Genomic DNA, 20993 nt, shown 5'->3' on the forward strand with positions numbered 1-20993 from the left:
TAAACCGAGGCTAGATCGCACCAATTGGTATCAAAGCTACCCAAAATGAGAATTTCAAACGTTTGAAACAACCTCAAATTAGGTTTGTAAAAAAAATCGTGTATTGAGATTTTGCATTGTAATTCATCTCATTGTACTTCATAAAAATAATATGTATACGAAATTTAAAAAATAAGAGAGTTCATTCAATTCTTTGATATTTGACATTCTGAAGTCTCTCGAAGTGTTTCAAATTTTGAATTCAGCGTTTGTAGTTCCTGATCATCTATTTTTGCCATTACCCCTATTTACCCTTCACGCCACACTCTATAAACCCATTTTTGTTTCTTTCAGCCAACCTTACACTGGAAACAACATTACCTTTGTTAACCAATTGAAACCGACCCTCTAGGCTAGAGATAAAGTCTCATCGAGTCTTATATGAAATCGCAAGAGAAGAAACGAGCGAAAAAAGGCACGAGTGTGTGTGTAACAACCCTATTTAGACCCAAGTCAAAATGGTGGTTTCGGGACCACGAATCTGAGTCAAAAAAATATTTAAAAATTACTTTTTGTGTTTATTATGTGTGAATTTGTGTGTGTGAAATTTTCGTGATTTAATTTTGTCGTTTAGGTGCCCGATTAAATAAAAGGACTTAATCGCGTAAAATGAAAACTTGATAGTTTAATGTGTGAGGACCAAATTGTTAATGTATTTTTAATATGAAGTCCTTATGTTGAAATTGGGCCACTATTAATATTGGTGGACGGCAAAGGACAAATATATGTGATAATATAATTTTTTTTAACTAAGGTTAATATGGTAAATTAATAGAATAAGTTAATATAATATAAACATATCATAAAATAAGCCATGTTCATTTTATTTTCTCTTGACCGAAACCAAAATAAGAAAGAAAAAGAAAAGAAGCTAGGGTTCCGCCATTTCTCAACTTGATTCAAGGTAAGTTCTAGCTTAGTTTTTGATAATTTTTACGTTTTTTAGATCGTTGCTAAGCTATCTTCAAGACCCATGCTTGAATTTTTTACTTTATGAATATTTTGAGTTATGCCATTGATGAGAGCTTGAGATTTTTGTTGTTTAATGATGAAAAATGAATGATATATTTTGGGTTAACATGTTCTGTACTAGAATTTTTGATGATTTTGAGTAATTAGGACTAATTTGCAAAAATAATAGTTTGGGGGACTGAAATGTGAAATAAATGAAATATATGGACTCGTATGAATATGGGTAAAATTCGGCCTTACATGGGTATAGTGAAATTTTGTATATTTTGTGTTTTGTGTAATAGGGACTAAATTGTAAACAGTGTAAATGTTAGGGGTAAAATGGTTATTTTCCCATTTATGTGTTTTTGGACTAAATTGAATGAAAATATGTTCGAATGAGCTTATAGCAGTCGGGTATTTTTTCACCCGGGTTGTACAAAGAAGTACAATGATCTGAAACAACTTTACTGGTGGCATGGTATGAAACGAGACATTTCTGACTTTGTTTCGAAATGTTTAGTCTGTCAACAAGTAAAAGCCAAACATCAGGTATCTTCTGGATTGGTTCAGCTGATCATGATACCTGAGTGGAAATGGCACAGAGTCACGATAGATTTTGTATCTGGTTTAACATTGACACCGAGCAAGAAAGATGCAATCTGGGTTATTGTGGATAGATTGGCTAAATCGGCTCATTTTGTCCCAATTCGTATAGATTACTCACTTGATAAGCTTGCTGAGTTATATGTTTCTCAGATTGTAAGATTACACGGTGTGCCTATTTCTATTGTTTTAAATAGAGATCCGAGGTTTACATCGCGATTTTGGAAGAAATTGCAAGATGCATTAGGTACGAAATTACATTTCAACGCTCCTTTCCATCCGTAAATAGATGGTCAGTTCAAACGAATCATTCAGATACTTGAGGATATGTTGAGATGTTGCATTCTCGAGTTTGAAGGTACGTGGGAACGATCCTTACCTCTGATTGAATTTGCGTACAATAATAGCTTTCAATCGAGTATCAAAATGACACCTTATGAGGCTTTGTATGGTCGTAAATGTTGTACACCATTGTATTGGACTGAGCCCAGTGAAAACAAGATACACGGGGTCAACTTGATCAGAGAGACCGAGCAGAAAGTAAAAGTAATCCGTGAAAGTCTGAAAACAACGTCAGATCGTCAGAAATCGTATGCGGACTTGAAATGAAAAGATATAGAGTTTCAAATCAGAGACAAAGTATTTTTGAAAGTCTCACCGTGGAAGAAAATACTAAGTGTACAGGCCCAATATTGCCCGGGCCCATAAACAAATAAAATATAACAGCCCAACAAATAATTTCACAAGCCTGCACCCAATAGGCCTAAAACTAACCCTAGCCCAACTACCCAAATTGTTTCAGCAACCCTAGCCTCTTTCTTCACCGCCACCCCACGCATCTTTGAACCACACAAGATGCCACCTCTACCACCATGCCCTCGACTGTCAGCCTCTTCCACGCCACGCATAGCACCTGCAATGAAAGCAAATACAAAGGCAAAAGAAAGCACGTGAATGATGGGGGAAGAAATAAACAAAAGAGCAAACACAAAATAAAAATGAAAGAAATTTTTTGTAGATCGGCTTTAAAAAGCCAAAATCTTATCTTTGTAAAAAGAGGATGATCAGTATTGAAGGGGGGAACTGATTGTATTTGAGGAGGATTTTCAATATTCAAAAGGGGGATTGTATTTCAAAAAAAGAAAAGGAAAAAAAAAATAGAGAACACCCAATACAAAAAATCAATTAAAAACCAAAACTTTAAAGGTGATTCCTCTTTTGTTTCATTTTTTTCTTTAAAATCTCTGTTGCTTTTATTTTCTTTTATATTTTTTTTGTTTGAATAAAAATAATAAAAATAAAACAAAAAGAGTAGAAAAGGAGGGTACTCACCTTCGTTGGCCTCTTCGGTGCCGGAAGAAATCCGTTAGCGCAACGCTGGCCACTGGCCCACAACGGCCGCGCAATGAACCTCAGGAAATCCTATCGCCGAACATGGGGAGTGAAGGGAGAGCAAAGAAAACTCTCTGTCTCCTTTTTTTTTTTGTTTTTCTAAATAATGCTGAAACAATAAAAAAAGAACAAATTTGGCTTAAATAAGCCAAGCAAAACGACGGGGGGAAGTTTGAAGGGGGACCCACATGCTTTTGAGGCCCTAATGGGCTATTTGCGGTTATGGTCCCTCCTTCTTTCCTATGCCATTCTATTTGGTCCTCTTTTTGCATTTCTTTTTTCATTTTAAATTTTGCCTTTTATTTTATTTCATTCCCGTTTTAATCCTTGACTTGGACGGATGAAGCACAGCGCATAATGATGTGGGATATTGTCCCATTTTATCCTCGTGCATTTAAGCGCATTTTGATTCAGTCCCTGTTGGTCTCTTTCTTTATTTGCAATCGATACCTCAAATTTTGATTTAGTTTCAATCACACCCTGAATCCTTTTATTTTATTCATTTATTTATTTTGTTATATCAAAATAAGATTTATGTGTTTACTCAATTATTTTATAGGCTGTATAGATAAGATTGCTTATACGTGTTATTTATTTTGGTTTGTTTAAATATGTTGGTTATTTAAAATTGTATTATTATTTGTTTCAAACTATTTCTTTAACACTATGTATCCTAAATTGTTGTACATATTATACTAGTTGTTTCTTTGATGTATGGTATATTACTTATTCTAAATTTTCATACATATGATCTATTTTTTAAATTGCTTTGTATATTGTTGATATTAAATTTCTTTTTTCACAATATTTATTTTGAATCTATTTATTATCATTTTAAAAGTTGTTTTACATTTTATTTACTTTAATTGTTTTTAAATTTTCTTAAGTTGTTATATATATTATTTAATTCATTGGTTTTCGATTATTAACGTTAGTATTTAAATGATGTATGTTGCGAGATTATTGTCATTGCGTATACTATGATTCGTTTATTTGTATTCTCATACTATTCACTTGTGTAGTATTTTTTATCATCGTTTCATGTCGCACTATACTTTTTCATATCATCGCCTCATGAATCAAGTCTTGTGGCACTTATCCAATAAATCGTTCTATTTTAATTCAAGCCAGTGACACGTCGTTTAAACATCGAATTTGCTACCATTCGAAAAAACAAAAATCTTCTAAATAAGGCAATGTTTCGTGTTTGGAATCTCGAGAAATTGTGCCCCAACTTACGGGGTTTCGATTTTCTTGTTAGTTCTAAGTAGCCAAATATCCTTTTGAATTTTTAGATATACGAATTTCTAATTAAGATTAAAGACAACTTACGTTCGGGAGTTCATGGTATCGTGTCCTAACTTACGGGATGTGACACTTCGATATCTCGAGACGAGGAAATCTTTAGCAACCGCTTTGATTTAATTCGAACCTTTTAAAATTAATATTAATAGAAAAGATCGTATTTCAAATCCGTTCCCATTTTAATTTTCACTTTCAAAACCAAAGTCGATCCCGTTTTCAAAAAAATGGTTACAACCCTATCTCGTATGTTATGTTTTATCATGTTAATGCGCTCCTTCATGCATCGTTTTTAAAAATGACACTTCAAGGATTTCAAAAAATATAAAGGCAAAACTTGGTGTTTGGAAATTTCGAGAAAGTAGTGCCCTAACTTATTGGGTTGCCACTTTTCTCGTTGAATTCGAATAATTAAGTACCCTTCTAAGTTTTTTGAAGGTTTTCTAAATGCAAGCCACTATCTTGGAATTTCAAAGCTATATGTCCTAACTTATTGGATATAGCGTTTTGCTGTTTCGAGATAGGAATTTCAAAAAGGGTTAACTTAATGTCAATACTTTGACACGAGTGAATCCCAATTTTCAAAGTTAAAATATTTTAAAGAGGACTACATTTTAAACTTTTTTTTAAATTTCTGACATTAAAGACATTTGATAATCAATTAGGTACCAATTTTTGGGCGTTACGAGGGTACTAATCCTTCCTCGTACGTAACCGACTCCCGAACCCGTTCTTTTATTTCATGGACCAAAACTAATGATTTTAAAACAAAATATTTTAAAGGTGATCCAATCACACCTAAAAAGATTGGTGGCAACTCTCGTTTTTGTTTTTTAAAATCGACTCCCATTTTCCAAAACTCGATTTGAAAATGGTTTCGACAGCTTGGCGACTCCATTGGGGACACGAATGAGAGAGTCAAGCCACAAGTTGATTAACTCTTGTCTTTTTATCGAAAATTGAAAACTTGGTTTTGAAATACGATCCTTTCATTGCATTTCATCGGCTATTTTTGTGGTACAATACCTGCTGCGTTAGTTCGAGTCTTTAAATAGTTTTGCATATTGCATTGCATGACCGCTGTGGTCACACCCCTTTAAGTGGGAGTGAGAAACTACTCCTTTGTGAGGTTTTCACCTTTGTGCAGGATAGTGGATCGCTTTCAGGATACATCCATACCTATGTCTTCGTGAGATTTTCATCTCCGTGCAGCCATAGGGAAATGTATTCCCCTAAACTGAACTCGGTCTGTATGAGCCTATAATGGGTGAAGATCGAGGAATCTGCTAGTTCAAGTACCCTTACTCTAGAACCAAACCCCATGTAGCGAGCCTTAAGAACCCGCCCTAGGTAGAGCCACTCCGAAACCCTAGTGGTCACCTGAGCAAGTGCTATATTTATTATTTTTTGTTTGTTTTGAACTGTGTATAAATTACTGACTTGCTTTGTTTTACTTTGATTGTATTTGCATGGAATTTTCATTATAAAAGGTGTTGATTCGTATTCGGCTCCTAAATAGATAGCTTATCATGGAAAATGGGTTTTTTGATAAAGTAGAAGACAACGCGACTGTCCGGATATGGGCTGAGACAACACAACAAGAGAAAGGTGACAGTCTTACCGAGGGGCACGTGTCAGAGTTATGGAATTTTACTCGCATCAGCGTAACTCAGAATAATCTCCAAGAGATAAAAGAAATTTAGGGTTAGTGGGATGATGAGGTCAAACAGCTATTCTATTGTCATTACGGTGATTTACCTTATCTGCTCGATGTCAAGGTAGATGAACACTTGTTTGAGCCCTTGCCCAATATTGAATTACGCCTCTGATTGCTTCACTTTTGGGAAAGTAGATTTGGTACCTACTATAGAAGAATACATGACCTTGCTCCATTGCCCAAAGATTCAAGTTGATGAATTTATGCGGACTGCTAACGTCCCAAAGATTTTCAAAAAGTCGATGAACATCACAGGGATGAGCGAACAGTGGGTGACAACCCGGATCAAACAAAAAGGATATTGTAAATGCATTCCTTGGAGGAACCTGAGGGATCTAGTCTTAGCGCACCCCGACGTGAAGAAAAGGGTAGATGTCTTCGCCTTGAGCATTTATGGACTGGTCATCTTCCCCAAAGCTTTGGGGCATGTAGACGAGGCTGTTGCCGACCTTTTTGACAGGCTTGGTAAAGGAACCACATCTGTACCTGCAATCTTGGCTGAAACTTTTAGATCATTAAATGCTTGTAAAAGAGCGGGTGAAGGGAGATTTATTGGATGTGCATAGCTCTTGCTATCCTGGTTCCACAACCATTTTTGGAAAGTGGAAAAGGTCTCGTATCGTATCTTCTCTAAAAATTACTCTCTGCTGAAAGAGTTAGTTGCTACACTGAGGCGAGATGATGTGACAGAAGAAAATTGGATGACGGTTCTCCAAAATCTGCAAGAAGAAGATGTTGAATAGAGAGCCCCGTGGATGGTTCCTGATGAAATATTATACCGATGCAGAGACTTCGATTGGGTTCCCTTGTTAGGAGTATGGGGGGCCGTCAGGTATGCTCCTCTGCTTGCATTGCGACAATATAGATCCAGACAGTTTACACCACTAACATACGGGTTATCCCAGTGCGAGTTCGTGTTCACAGGGAATAATTACAAAGAGAAAGTTCGCGAGATATCAAATTCCTGGAACCAGACTCGTAGAATGAAGAAGTTTGCTGCCAATCCCATGACTACTCCTGAGTACGACCGATGGTGGAATCAGAGGATTAACAACAACATCCCTACATCAGATCAAGGGAATCCTCAGTCGATAGAAGAGCACTTGAAAGTAATCCCATCTGAGCTAGAAATCATCAGGCAAGATTTCGAGAGAAAGAGTCTGGAGCTAGAAAAAAGGATCAAGCAGTTGGAGGAAGAAAAGATGCAGTTAGGGTTAGATGTCGATGTCCAGAAACTAGAAGCTGCAATAGTTTTGCATATTGCATTGCATGACCGCTGTGGTCACACCCCTTTAAGTGGGAGTGAGAAACTACTCCTTCGTGAGGTTTTCACCTTCGTGCAGGATAGTGGATCGCTTTCAGGATACATCCATACCTATGTCTTCATGAGATTTTCATCTCTGTGCAGCCATAGGGAAATGTCTTCCCCTAAACTGAACTCGGTCTGTATGAGCCTATAATGGGTGAAGATCGGGGAATCTGCTAGTTCAGGTACCCTTACTCTAGAACCACACCCCATGTAGCGAGCCTTAAGAACCCGCCCTAGGTAGAGCCACTCCGAAACCCTAGTGGTCACCTAAGTAAGTGCTATATTTATTATTCTTTGTTTGTTTTGAACTGTGTATAAATTACTGACTTGCTTTGTTTTACTTTGATTGTATTTGCATGGAATTTTCATTATAAAAGGTGTTGATTCGTATTCGGCTACTAAATAGATAGCTTATCATGGAAAAAGGGTTTTTTGATAAAGTAGAAGACAACGCGGCTGTCCAGATATGGGCTGAGACAACACAACAAGAGAAAGGTGACAGTCTTACCGAGGGGCACGTGTCAGAGTTATGGAATTTTACTCGCATCAGCGTAACTCAGAATAATCTCCAAGAGATGAAAGAAATTTAGGGTTAGTGGGATGATGAGGTCAAACAGCTATTCTATTGTCATTACGGTGATTTACCTTATCTGCTCGATGTCAAGGTAGATGAACACTTGTTTCGAGCCCTTGCCCAATATTGGAATTCTGCCTACAGTTGCTTCACTTTCGGGAAAGTAGATTTGGTACCTACTATAGAAGAATACATGACCTTGCTCCATTGCCCAAAGATTCAGGTTGACAGAATTTATTCCAGACCTGCTAACGTCCCAGCATTTTCAAAAAAGCTGATGAACATCACAGGGATGAGCGAACAGTGGGTGACAACCCGGATCAAACAAAAAGGATATTGTAAATGCATTCCTTGGAGGAACCTGAGGGATCTAGTCTTAGCGCACCCCGACGTGAAGAAAAGGGTAGATGTCTTCGCCTTGAGCATTTATGGACTGGTCATCTTCCACAAAGCTTTGGGGCATGTAGACGAGGCTGTTGCCGATCTTTTTGACAGGCTTGGTAAAGGAACCACATCTGTACTCGCAATCTTGGCTGAAACTTTTAGATCATTAAATGCTTGTAAAAGAGCGGGTGAAGGGAGATTTATTGGATGTGCATAGCTCTTGCTATCCTGGTTCCACAACCATTTTTAGAAAGTGGAAAAGGTCTCGTATCATATCTTCTCTAAAAATTACTCTCCGCTAAAAGAGTTAGTTGCTACACCGAGGCGAGATGATGTGACAGAAGAAAATTGGATGGCGGTTCTCCAAAATCTGCAAGAAGAAGATGTTGAATAGAGAGCCCCGTGGATGGTTCCTGATGAAATATTATACCGATGCAGAGACTTCGATTGGGTTCCCTTGTTAGGAGTATGGGGGGCCGTCAGGTATGCTCCTCTGCTTGCATTGCGACAATACAGATCCAGACAGTTTACACCACCAACATACGGGTTAGCCCAGTGCGAGTTCGTGTTCACAGGGAATAATTACAAAGAGAAAGTTCACGAGATATCAAATGCCTGGAACCAGACTCGTAGAATGAAGAAGTTTGCTGCCAATCCCATGACTACTCCTGAGTACGACCGATGGTGGAATCAGAGGATTAACGACAACATCCCTACATCAGATCAAAGGAATCCTCAGTCGATAGAAGAGCACTTGAAAGTAATCCCATCTGAGCTAGAAATCATCAGGTAAGATTTCGAGAGAAAGAGTTTGGAGCTAGAAAAAAGGATCAAGCAGTTGGAAGAAGAAAAGATGCAGTTAGGGTTAGATGTCGATGTCTAGAAACTAGAAGCTGAAAACTCAGAAAAGGGAAAAACAAGGCTGAAGAGGACTTAGACAGTTTGAAAACAGACTATAAGAAGCTGCACAGATCAATGAGAACCACTGGGTTAGGAAAAACATCCGAACAATGGCGACATGAAGTTAAAGAAGAACAAAGCAAAGCCAACCAGTGGGAAGAAAAATTTCACGATGCTCAAGCTCGAGAAGGTGCACTGAAAAAAAGTTTGGTAGAAAGCCAGAATGAGAAAGAAGGGTTAAAGATCCGGGTATCAGAGTTAGAGAGGTCATTGTATCAATATCGCTCGCGTAACTCTGCAATCGAGTTGAAAGCTAGTCAGAACAGAATTGAAGAATTAAAAGAGAATATAGAAGAACTCAAAATAGCGCTGCAAAATCGTGAACTTCAGATAGAACTCCTCGAGGTAAATAACGAGCGATGGAAGGAGCAACTTCATCAATCTCAAGACCAAGTCAGGAGCAGGGACTACGTCATGGGCGAAGCTTTGACTCAAGTGCGAGAAGTGGCTCATCACTTGCAAACATTAGCAGTACAAGCCGATGTGCTGAGTTTAAAATACGAGTCAGGATCAGACCGAGGACGAGAGCTAGCTTGGCTTCTTAGGTAGGTCAAGGCCTTAAGTATCAGGGCCAAGCCTTATATGTAATCTGTTTTATGTAAAGAAACTTATTTTCTAGAAAAGTTACTCTAATGAAATCGAATTGGAATCAATGCTTTTTTGCATTCATCGCATTCATTGCATTCATGCATCAGCATTGCATCATACGCACTAAAACTCACAAGAAACCCTAAAAATCATGCTAGTTACCATGGAACATCGTTATGGTACAAGGGGAAAAACAAGGGCAATGGACCAAAGGTTAGAGAGATTGGAATAAATGCAAAAAGAGATGCAGGATCAATTACAAGCACGTATGCAAGAACAGCTTGCCAAAATCCAACAAGATATGAGGGACCATATGTTGGAGTCCCAGAAAAGCATGATGGACCAATTAACTCATCTATTGGCTAGCGGATTAGAAAAAGGGAAAAGCCCTTTGATCAATGCGGGAGAAGATAATGAAAACCCTACCTACCCTCCGGGTTTTGCCCCAACGAACGTTCAGACACAACTTGATATGTACCCAAGAAGGCCATCAGTCACAATTAGGCCCCAACCATTTCAGGCCGGTGTTTCAACACTGATGAATTATCAGGCCGGCTCGAGCTCTAATCCGAGGGATAACCCGACCAATCCTGTGGTCCTCAATCTTGATGAAGTAAAAAAAGCAGAAAAGACAAGGGTAGAACTCCCGAGAGAGCTTGAAGAAAGGTGTAGATGGTTGGAAGAAAAATTTAAAGAAATGGAAAGCACCGACTATCATGGTGGAATCGATGCTAAGGAATTAAGTTTCGTTCCAGACCTGATACTCCCTCCCAAGTTCAAAACTCTGAAATTTGAGAAATACAACGGGACTAGCTGTCCCGAAGCTCACATCACTATGTTCTGCAGACGAATGGTAGGTCATGTCAATAATGACCAACTATTAATTCACTTCTTCCAAGAAAGTCTGGTTGGGGCCGCTTCTAGATAGTACAACCAGTTGAGTCGCGCCCAGATCAGTTCATGGAAAGATGTAGCACAAGCCTTCATGAAGCAGTACGGTCATGTGGCAGACATAGTCCCTGATAGAATCACTTTACAGAATATGGAGAAAAAGCATAATGAGAGCTTTAGGTAGTACGCCCAGCGATGGAGAGAAGTGACCACACAGGTCCAACCCCCTCTGTTGGAAAAGGAGACCACTATGCTCTTCATCAATACCCTGAAGGCACTTTTTATTAACCACATGCTGGGTAGCGCAACCAAGATTTTTTTGGACATAGTAATGTCTGGAGAAATGATAGAAAATGCCATAAGATGTGGGAAAATAGAGGCTGGGGAAAACGCTAAGAGGTCAGCGCCAAGAAAGAAAGAGCACGAGGTGAATAATGTGAGCTCATATTTGAAATCGATCACCGTAATCCAACCAAGGTCGACAACTACTAGACAGCAGGGCCCACCCAGACAAGAGCCCAACACAAAACAAAATAGGGAGAAACTTCAATTTACGCCCATTCCAATGACGTACAAGGAGTTATACCAGAGTTTATTTGATGCACATGTCGTGTCTCTCTTTTATCTGAAGCCAATGCAACTTCTATACCCCAAATGGTATGACGCAAATGCCCAATGCGAATACCATATGGGAGCCACAGGACACTCGATAGAAAACTGCACCACTTTCAAGAAATTGGTTGAAAGACTCATCAACATGGGGATTGTGAAATTTGATAATGCATCCAATACAGAGAACCCATTACCTAACCATGGGGATAAGGGAATAAATGCGATAATCGAGAGTTCGGGGAAAGAAATTAAGATGAGTATTGCAGAAGTGAATACCCCGTTGGAGGAAGTTTGGAAGAAAATGGTGGAAAGAGGGTTGATAGCATAGAATTCAAGGGTCAGACCTCGAGAAGCGAAGAATTATTGTGAGTTCCACGATCAAGAGGATCACGAGATTCAGAAATGCAGCCAATTCAGGGCTTTAGTACAAGGATTGATGGATAATAAGGAGCTAGAATTCTTCGAATATGTCGAAAGCCCGGAAGAAGCAGATATGCGTGCCTCCGAAGAGGGGTCGATGAAAGATGTTTACAAAGTCAACCACCCAATGGTTATCATATCACGTCCGAGAATGAATGAAGCCGAGGCACAAGTTGCGCCAAAGGTCATAATCCGGAAGCCCGTTGCCTTCCCTTACAAGGATAGCAAAAGGGTACCGTGGAACTATAGCTGCAATGTGACATTCCTGGGAGAGGAGACCCCGATTAATGCATCAGAAGAAGTTCAAGACGAAGGTTTTTATACGCGCAGCGGAAGGCGTTATACCCAAATACAAAATCCGAGCAGGTTAAAGAAAAATCATTAGCAATTGAGCAAAAGAAAGAGAAGCCGGTGGGGCTTGAACCAACTGTTAACGAATCAGTGACTAAAAAAGAAGCCAAGGAATTCTTAAAATTTCTCAAGCACAGCGAATATAGTATCTTAGAACAGTTGCACAAACAACCAGCGCGTATATTGGTACTGGCCTTACTTTTAAGCTCCGAAACCCATCGCAGCGCATTGATTAAGGTGCTGAATGAAACTTATGTTGCTAACGATATCTCTGTAAACAAACTGGACCGGTTAGTCAACAATATAAGTGCCGAAAACTTCATATTCTTCAATGACGATGAGGTACTGCCAGGGGGCCGAGGATCAACTAAAGCTTTGCACATCACGACCCGCTGTAAAGGGTACATGTTACCGGGGGTATTGATTGACAATGGGTCTGCACGGAATGTCCTACCCCTATCTACGCTGAGTACGTTGCCAGTGGATAGTTCCCATATGAAGACATGCCAAAGTGTAGTGAGAGCATTTGATGGCACGGAAAAGAAGGTAATGGGGAGAATTGAAGTACCCCTCTTAATTGGGCCGAGCACATACGAGGTAGATTTCTTGGTCATGGACATTAAGCCTTCATATAATTGCCTATTGGGGAGACCGTAGATACACTCGGTGGGGGCAGTCCCTTCATTGCTGCATCAAAAGTTGAAATTAGTGACCGAAGGTCGGTTAGTAATGATCAATGCTGAAGAGGACATCATCGCGGCAATAACCAGTGACGCCCCATATCTGGAGGCAAATGATGAAGCAATCGAGTGCTCTTTTCGATCTTTGGAGTTTGTGAATGCGACGTTCATCACCAAAGGAAATAAGATTCCAATGCCCAGGTTATCTGAGACTACAAGAATGAGACTACGACTAACTATTGGAAAAGGGGCTCTACTCGGAAGAGGACTCGGGAATACCTCCAGGGAAGGATTAATGTACTAATGATGAAAGACAAACAAGGCCATTTTGGGTTAGGGTTTAAGCCAGACATGAAACAAAGAAAGAAGGAACTTCAGAAGAAGCAAGAAACAAAGAGAGCGCGATTTAGCGGGGGAGAAATCGAATGGGAACCAATGATCTTCCCCTATATATCGAAAACTTTTGTGTTTGGAGGGGTCATTCACTCTGAGTGGAAGACGTCAGGAAAGGAAATCTTGGAAGGAATGATGGAGAGTTTGGACATCAACGCCACATATAAAGAAGGGACGGGGGTAGAGAATTTGTCAGGCATTCGCCCCTATGAGCCGAGAAGTGTTCTGAGTAATTGGACTGCGGAAGAGATTCCTGTAGTCTTTAGAACTAACTCAGAGTAATGTTCAAAACACACTTATTGCTCCAGGCCTAGGAGTAATAAGTTTCCTTTTGTGAAATAGGCTTATGTTCGAAATCGTTATTTCAATAAAATGCATCCTTTTGACTTATTTCGTGCAAATATACTTTTATTCTTTCATTCATGATCATACCATACATATCATTGTTCTTGGATTCTCTTGTTCTTTGTATCTTCCTTCGCTCCTACAACAGGTCTCCAGATATCAATGATGTGAGTGACGTTGCTACTAATTCAGAGTCTCCTTTTGAGCGGGATATGTGTCTAGAGGGATCTCAGGACTTTGAGGATGACGGAGATTGTAACTTATCCCCTGATTTGTTAAGGATGGTAAAACATGAGGAGAAATAGATTCTACCCCACGAAGAGACCGTAGAAGTCGTGAACTTGGGAGATGAACTAGAAAGGAAAGAAGTAAAGATCGGAGCTTGCATTACCACAGAGACAAAGCGGGACCTTATTGAGTTACTCCAAGAGTTCAAGGATGTCTTTGCATGGTCATATCAAGATATACCTGGGTTAAGTACTAACATTGTGGTACACAGGCTCCCCATCAAAGAAGAATACAAACCAGTCCAGCAAAAGCTTCGAAGGATGCGGCCCGATGTTTTGTTGAAAATAAAAGAAGAGATCAAGAAGCAATTTGATGCTGGTTTCTTACAAGTAGTTAAGTACTCGGAATGGGTAGCCAACATCGTCCCCGTCCCTAAAAAATATGGAAAAGTACGGATGTGTGTAGACTACAGAGACTTAAACAAAGCTAGCCCAAAGGATAATTTCCCATTGCCTCATATTGACACCTTAGTGGATAACACGGCAGGTTACTCACTCTTCTCCTTCATGGATGGTTTCTCGGGGTACAATCAGATCAAGATGCATCCTGAAGACATGAATAAAACCACATTCGTGACCATGTGGGGAACCTTTTGCTATAAGGTGATGCCGTTCGGATTGAAAAATACGGGAGCAACATATCAGAGAGCCATGGTAACCCTATTCCATGATATGATGGATAAAGAAATTGAAGTCTACGTCAACGACATGATCACCAAATCTCGGACTGAAGAAGAGCATGTGCAAGTCTTGAGGAAATTATTTTTGAGGTTGAGGAAATTCCAGCTGAAACTCAATCCAGCGAAGTGTACCTTCGGGGCCAGGTCTGGAAAACTACTAGGATTCGTAGTCAGTGAAAAAGGGATTGAGATTGACCCAGATAAAGTCAAAGCCATACAAGATTTACCTTCACCACGTACTCAGAAGGATGTTCGGGGATTCCTAGGAAGATTAAATTACATCGCTCGGTTTATTTCACAACTAACCGAGAAATGTGACCCCATATTCCGTCTCCTTAAAAAACACAACCCTGGTGTTTGGGACGAGGAATGCCAGAAGACGTTCGACAAAGTTAAGCAATATTTGTCTAATGCTCCAGTGTTGACACCACCTAGTCTAGATAAGCCACTGATACTGTATTTGACGGTATTTGAAAATTCTATGGGATGCGTGCTTGGCCAACATGATGAATCAAGAAGGAAAGAAAGAGCGATATATTACCTCAGTAAAAAGTTTACTGAGTGTGAGAGGAGATACTCGTTCATTGAAAAGTTGTGTTGTGCCTTAATCTGGACAACCCGAAGACTGAGACAATACATGTTGTATCACATAACTTGGCTAGTCTCTAAAATGGACCCTCTGAAGTAATTGATGGAGTCGACTGCCTTGAACAGGAGAATGGCCCGATGGCAAATTCTACTTTCTGAATTCGATATAGTCTATGTGAACCAGAAGACCGTAAAAGGGAGTGCGATAGCAGATTTCCTAGCCAGCAGAGCCCTAGAGGACTACGAGCCTCTAAACTTTAACTTCCCAAATAAATATCTAATGTACATAGCAACCACTGAAGAAGACCCTCAAGAAAGTCATCCTTGGAAGCTAAACTTTGATGGAGTATCAAATGCCGTAGGCAATGGTATCAGGGCAGTCCTGGTATCCCCGAACGGAGATCATTATCCCTTCACTAGTAAATTGGATTTTGACTGCACGAACAATATGGCAGAATACGAAGCATGCATCATGGGAATACGTGTGGCCATAGAACGTAAAATCAAGGTGTTAGAGGTATATAGAGATTCTGCCCTAGTGATTTATCAACTCAAAGGTGAATGGGAGACGAGAGACCCCAAGTTGATCAATTATCGAAGGCTGATCCTTGAATTAATTAAAGAATTTGATGATATTGTCTTCTGCAACCTCCCGCGAGAGGAAAATCAGATGGCTAACGCCCTAGCAACTTTAGCTTCTATGATCAAGGTGAACCAACCAGAGGATGTGAAACCAATCCAAATGAGCATTTACGAGGCCCCGGCTTATTGTTACAACCTCGAAGAAGAAGAAGAAAATGATGATCACCATTGGTACCATGATATCCTGCGATATGTGAAGAATCATGAGTACCCCGACCAAGCTACTGAGAACGATAAAAGAACATTGAGAAGACTGGCCCATGACTATGTCTTAGATGGAGAGATCCTATACAAAAGAAGGAAGAATCAAGTACTGTTGAGATGTGTAGATGCTATAGAGGCTAAGAAAATCTTAGAGGAAGTCCATGAGGGCGTCTGTGGGACACATGCTAATGGCTTCACAATGGCTAGGCAAATTATGAGATTTGGTTATTATTGGTCCACCATGGAAGGAGACTGTGTTAACTACGCCAAAAGATGTCATAAGTGCCAAATCTATGGAGACAAGATTAATGTACCTCCTTCACCTCTGCATGTCATGACTTCGCCATGGCCTTTCTCGATGTGGGGCATGGATGTGATTGGGCCAATTTCACCAAAAGCTTCAAATGGGCATCGTTTCATCTTTGTGGTCATCGATTATTTCACCAAGTGGGTGGAAGCCGCTTCATATCCCAATGTTACAAAATCGGCAGTTAGCAAGTTCTTAAAAAAGGAAATCATTTGTCGATATGGAATGCCGGAAAGGATCATATCTGACAACGCATTGAATTTGAACAATAGCACGATAGCGGAGGTCTGTAGTCAGTTCAAGATTAGACACCACAACTCGTTACCGTATCGCCCGAAGATGAACGGTGCAGTCAAAGCAGCCAATAAGAACATCAAGAAGATTGTGGGAAAGATGACAGAAACTTATAAAGATTGGCATGAGAAGCTACCATTCGCCCTCTATGCTTATCGAACGTCTTTCAGGACTTCCACCGGAGCAACGCCTTTCTCATTGGTCTATGGAATGGAGGCAATTTTACCTATCGAGTTCGAGATCCCTTCCCTCAGAGTTTTGTCAGAGGTAAAGTTGGATGAAGCAGAATGGATCCAGTCCCGATATGACCAGTTGAATTTGATTGAAGAAAAGAGGCTAAGGGCTATCCGTCATGGTCAAATGTACCAAAAGCGAATGATGCAAGCTTACAACAAAAAGGTTTGTCCTAGAGAATTCCACGAGGGAGACCTAGTATTGAAAAAGATCCTCCCCATACAAAAGGATTTCAGGGGAAAATGGACGCCGAATTGGGAAGGACCTTATGTGGTAAAGAAAGCATTTTCGGGAGGAGCATTGATATTGGCCGAAATGGATGACAAGACTTTACCCAATCCCATGAATTCGGATTCAATTAAAAAATACTTTGCCTAAAAAAAAGGGAGAGGCCAGGGTGAAAACTCGCAAAGAACACCTTGGGACCAAAGGGATTTTAAATTGAAAACCCGTAAAGGGCGATTCAAATTTTGATCAAAAGTGGAGCATGCGATGGTCTGATGATACCCAAATTAATAAGGAAGAGAGATGTTACGTCTTGGGGCATCTACAAGGGTACTATAGATCCCCTAAACACATGTCGGACAAAAAGGGTGTCCTCAAGAAGTTAGCACAGAGAAGCTCACGCTGCGATATCTGGGGCACCTATTCCCTTCTTATTCATTTTGTATTCTAGCAATTTTTGTTGACTGTGATGAATCTACTGCCTTCAGATTTTGTTTTTGATAAATTTCAGTTCTATCATTATAATCTTTTTCAAGCATTTTGCATTGAAATGATGATTAATGGACTAAAAGCCATTTTCGCAAAAAGAGTTCTGCATATTACTCTGAAAGTTTCTAAATAGTATAGGGACCTAGAACAGGACTATTATTTAGAACTAACCAAACTCAAATATTCGAAGCATGTGAGAAGAAAGAGTTTAAATTGGGACTGCCTTTTCGGGTTTTCTGTTCAAAATTTGAGCTGAACAAGAAGATAGGGTACCATTTCAGTGAAAGAACCTTGATGAACAAAGATCAATGGCCACCTAAACATTAAAAGGGATTCACGCTCACAACATGTTGTACCCATACATTCAAAGATCATTCATAATGCATCTAATTAAGAGCATTTGATTCATTTTGATCATAGCATCCTAATTCTTTGGCATAAGCATAAATACATGAAACTGATTCTACAGATCATGTTCCTAGAATTAGTGAATTCACCAAGCCTTAACCCCCTAAGCAGTAGGGTAACAGGTTGAATTTACAGATCTTAACCCCATAAGCAGTGGGGAAACAGATCGAAGGCGACGAGCTTTAGCCCCCTAAGTAGTAGGGTAACAAGCTGAAGTTCATAGATCTTATCACCCTAAGCAGTAAGGAAACAGATCGAAGATAATGAACTTTAACCCCCTAACCAGTAGGGTAACAAGCCAAATTTACAGACCGTAAACCCCTAAGCAGTAAGGTAATAGTCTGAAAATTACAGATCTTGTCTCTCTGAAGTTATAGTGGAACAGATCGAATCCAGCAAGTTTGGCATCTCTACTTCAATGAAGAGCAGATACATAGCAGATCTGTCCTTCAGATGTTTATACTGAAGCAAGATCCAAGAGGATCTGGCATCCTTGTGCTTACAAGGAACAAATCAAAGACATAGCAGATTTGACTTTCGGATGTTCCCACACCAAAGCAGATCCAAGATAACAGATCTTCCATATCTATTTCGACGGAGAGCAGATACATAGCAGATCCAACCTTCAGATGATTTCACTGAAGCAGATCTAAGACGATTTGGCATCTCTGTATTGTCAAAAAACAAATCGAAAAGGCAGATTTGGCATCCCTGTGTTTATAGGGAACAAGTTGAAGATAACAGGTTTGGCGTCTCTGTGTTGACAGGAGAGCAGACCAAAGATAGTAGATATCGCATTCCTGAGTTGCAGTAAAGCATATTGAAGCCGTCAAGAGGCCATTTAAAGAAGATCAAGGATGAAGAACTTATGACTCGGCAAGCCCGGGCAAAATTGGTCCTTTTATAATCTTTGCTCTATTCTCGTTACACGACAATGAGCAAAGAGGGGCAGCTGTACAGGCCCAATATTGCCCGGGCCCATAAACAAATAAAATATAACAGCCCAACAAATAATTTCACAAGCCCAGACCCAACAGGCCTAAAACTAACCCTAGCCCAACTACCCAAATTGTTTCAGCAACCTTAGCCTCTTTCTTCAGCCGCCGCTCACCCCACGCATGCTGAACCACCGTGCATGCCACCTCGGCCACCATGCCCCTGACCGTCGCCTCTTCCACACGTCGCATAGCACCTGCAATGAAAGCAAATACAAAGGCAAAAGAAAGCACGCGAATGATGGGGGAAGAAATAAACAAAAGAGCAAACACAAAATAAAAATGAAAGAAATGTTTTGTAGATCAGCTTTAAAAAGCCAAAATCTTATCTTTATAAAAAGAGGACAGATTGTACTGAAAGGGGGGAACTGATTGTATTTGAGGAGGGATTTTCAATATTCAAAAAGGGGGGATTGTATTTCGAAAAAAGAAAATGAAAAAAAAAACAGAGAGCTCCCAATACAAAAAATCAATCAAAAACCAAAACTTTAAAGGTGATTCCTCTTTTGTTTCATTTTTTTCTTTAAAATCTCTGTTGCTTTTATTTTCTTTTATATTTTTTTTGTTTGAATAAAAATAATAAAAATAAAACAAAAAGAGTAGAAAAAGGAGGGTACTCACATTCGTTGGCCTCTTCGGCACCGGAAGAAATCCGTTTGCGCAACGCCGGCCACTGGCCCACAACGGCGGCGCAATGAACCTCAGGAAATCCTATCGTCGGACATGGGGAGTGAAGGGAGAGCAAAGAAAACTCTCTGTCTCCTTTTTTTGTTTTTCTAAATAATGCTGAAACAATAAAAAAAAGAACAAATTTGGCTTAAATAAGCCAAGCAAAACGACGGGGGGAAGTTTGAAGGGGGACCCGCATGCTTTTGAGGCCCTAATGGGCTATTTGAGGTTATGGTCCCTCCTTCTTTCCTATGCTATTCTATTTGGTCCCCTTTTTGCATTTTTTTTTCATTTTAAAATTTGCCTTTTATTTTACTTCATTCCCGTTTTAATCCTTGACTTGGCCGAATGAAGCACAGCGCATAATGATGTGGGATATTGTCCCATTTTATCCTCGTGCGTTTAAGTGCATTTTGATTCAGTCCCTGTTGGTCTTTTTCTTTATTTGCAATCGATACCTCAAATTTTGATTTAGTTTCAATCACACCCTGAATCCTATTATTTTATTCATTTATTTATTTTGTTATATCAAAATAAGATTTATGTGTTTACTCAATTATTTTATAGGCTGTATAGATAAGATTGCTTATATGTGCTATTTATTTTGGTTTGTTTAAATATGTTGGTTATTTAAAATTGTATTATTATTTGTTTCAAACTGTTTCTTTAACACTATGTATCCTAAATTGTTGTACATATTATATTTTGGTTTTTCACATGTTATCTATATAGCATTTCAAATCTTTTACACATATTATAAAAAATTTTTGTTTTGTATATTACTTCTTTAAATCTCTTTTACTTTAAATTCTTACTTATTATTTTAAATCAACTTACATGTTATTTATTTTAAAATTGTTTCATATATCTTATATTAAACTCTTTTATTTATAAAAAACATTTTTATTATTTAGGTTTTACATATGTATCATTTATTTTACACTTTTATATATATATATAGGTATGTATGTATATTATTTATTTTAAAATTACTCATAGGAATCCTTTTAATTTGCCTTGTAATATAGATTTTAAAATTCTTCTACATTATTTATTTTAAACTCACTTTATGTGTTATTCATTTTAAATCATTTTATTATTTACTTTAAAATTTTATATCTATTATCAATTTCAAATCGTTATGTCTATTTTTATGTATGTATATACTAGTTGTTTCTTTGATGTCCGGTATATTACTTATTCTAAAATTTTCATACATATGATCTATTTTTTAAATTGCTTTGTATATTGTTGATATTAAATTTCTTTTTTCACAATATTTATTTTGAATCTATTTATTATCATTTTAAAAGTTGTTTTACATTTTATTTACTTTAATTGTTTTTAAATTTTCTTAAGTTGTTATATATATTATTTAATTCATTGCTTTTCGATTATTAACGTTAGTATTTAAATGATGTATGTTGCGAGATTATTGTCATTGCGTATACTATGAT

The sequence above is a fragment of the Gossypium arboreum genome, chromosome 3 (genome assembly GCF_025698485.1).
Source record: "Gossypium arboreum isolate Shixiya-1 chromosome 3, ASM2569848v2, whole genome shotgun sequence".
Taxonomy (NCBI): domain Eukaryota; kingdom Viridiplantae; phylum Streptophyta; class Magnoliopsida; order Malvales; family Malvaceae; genus Gossypium; species Gossypium arboreum.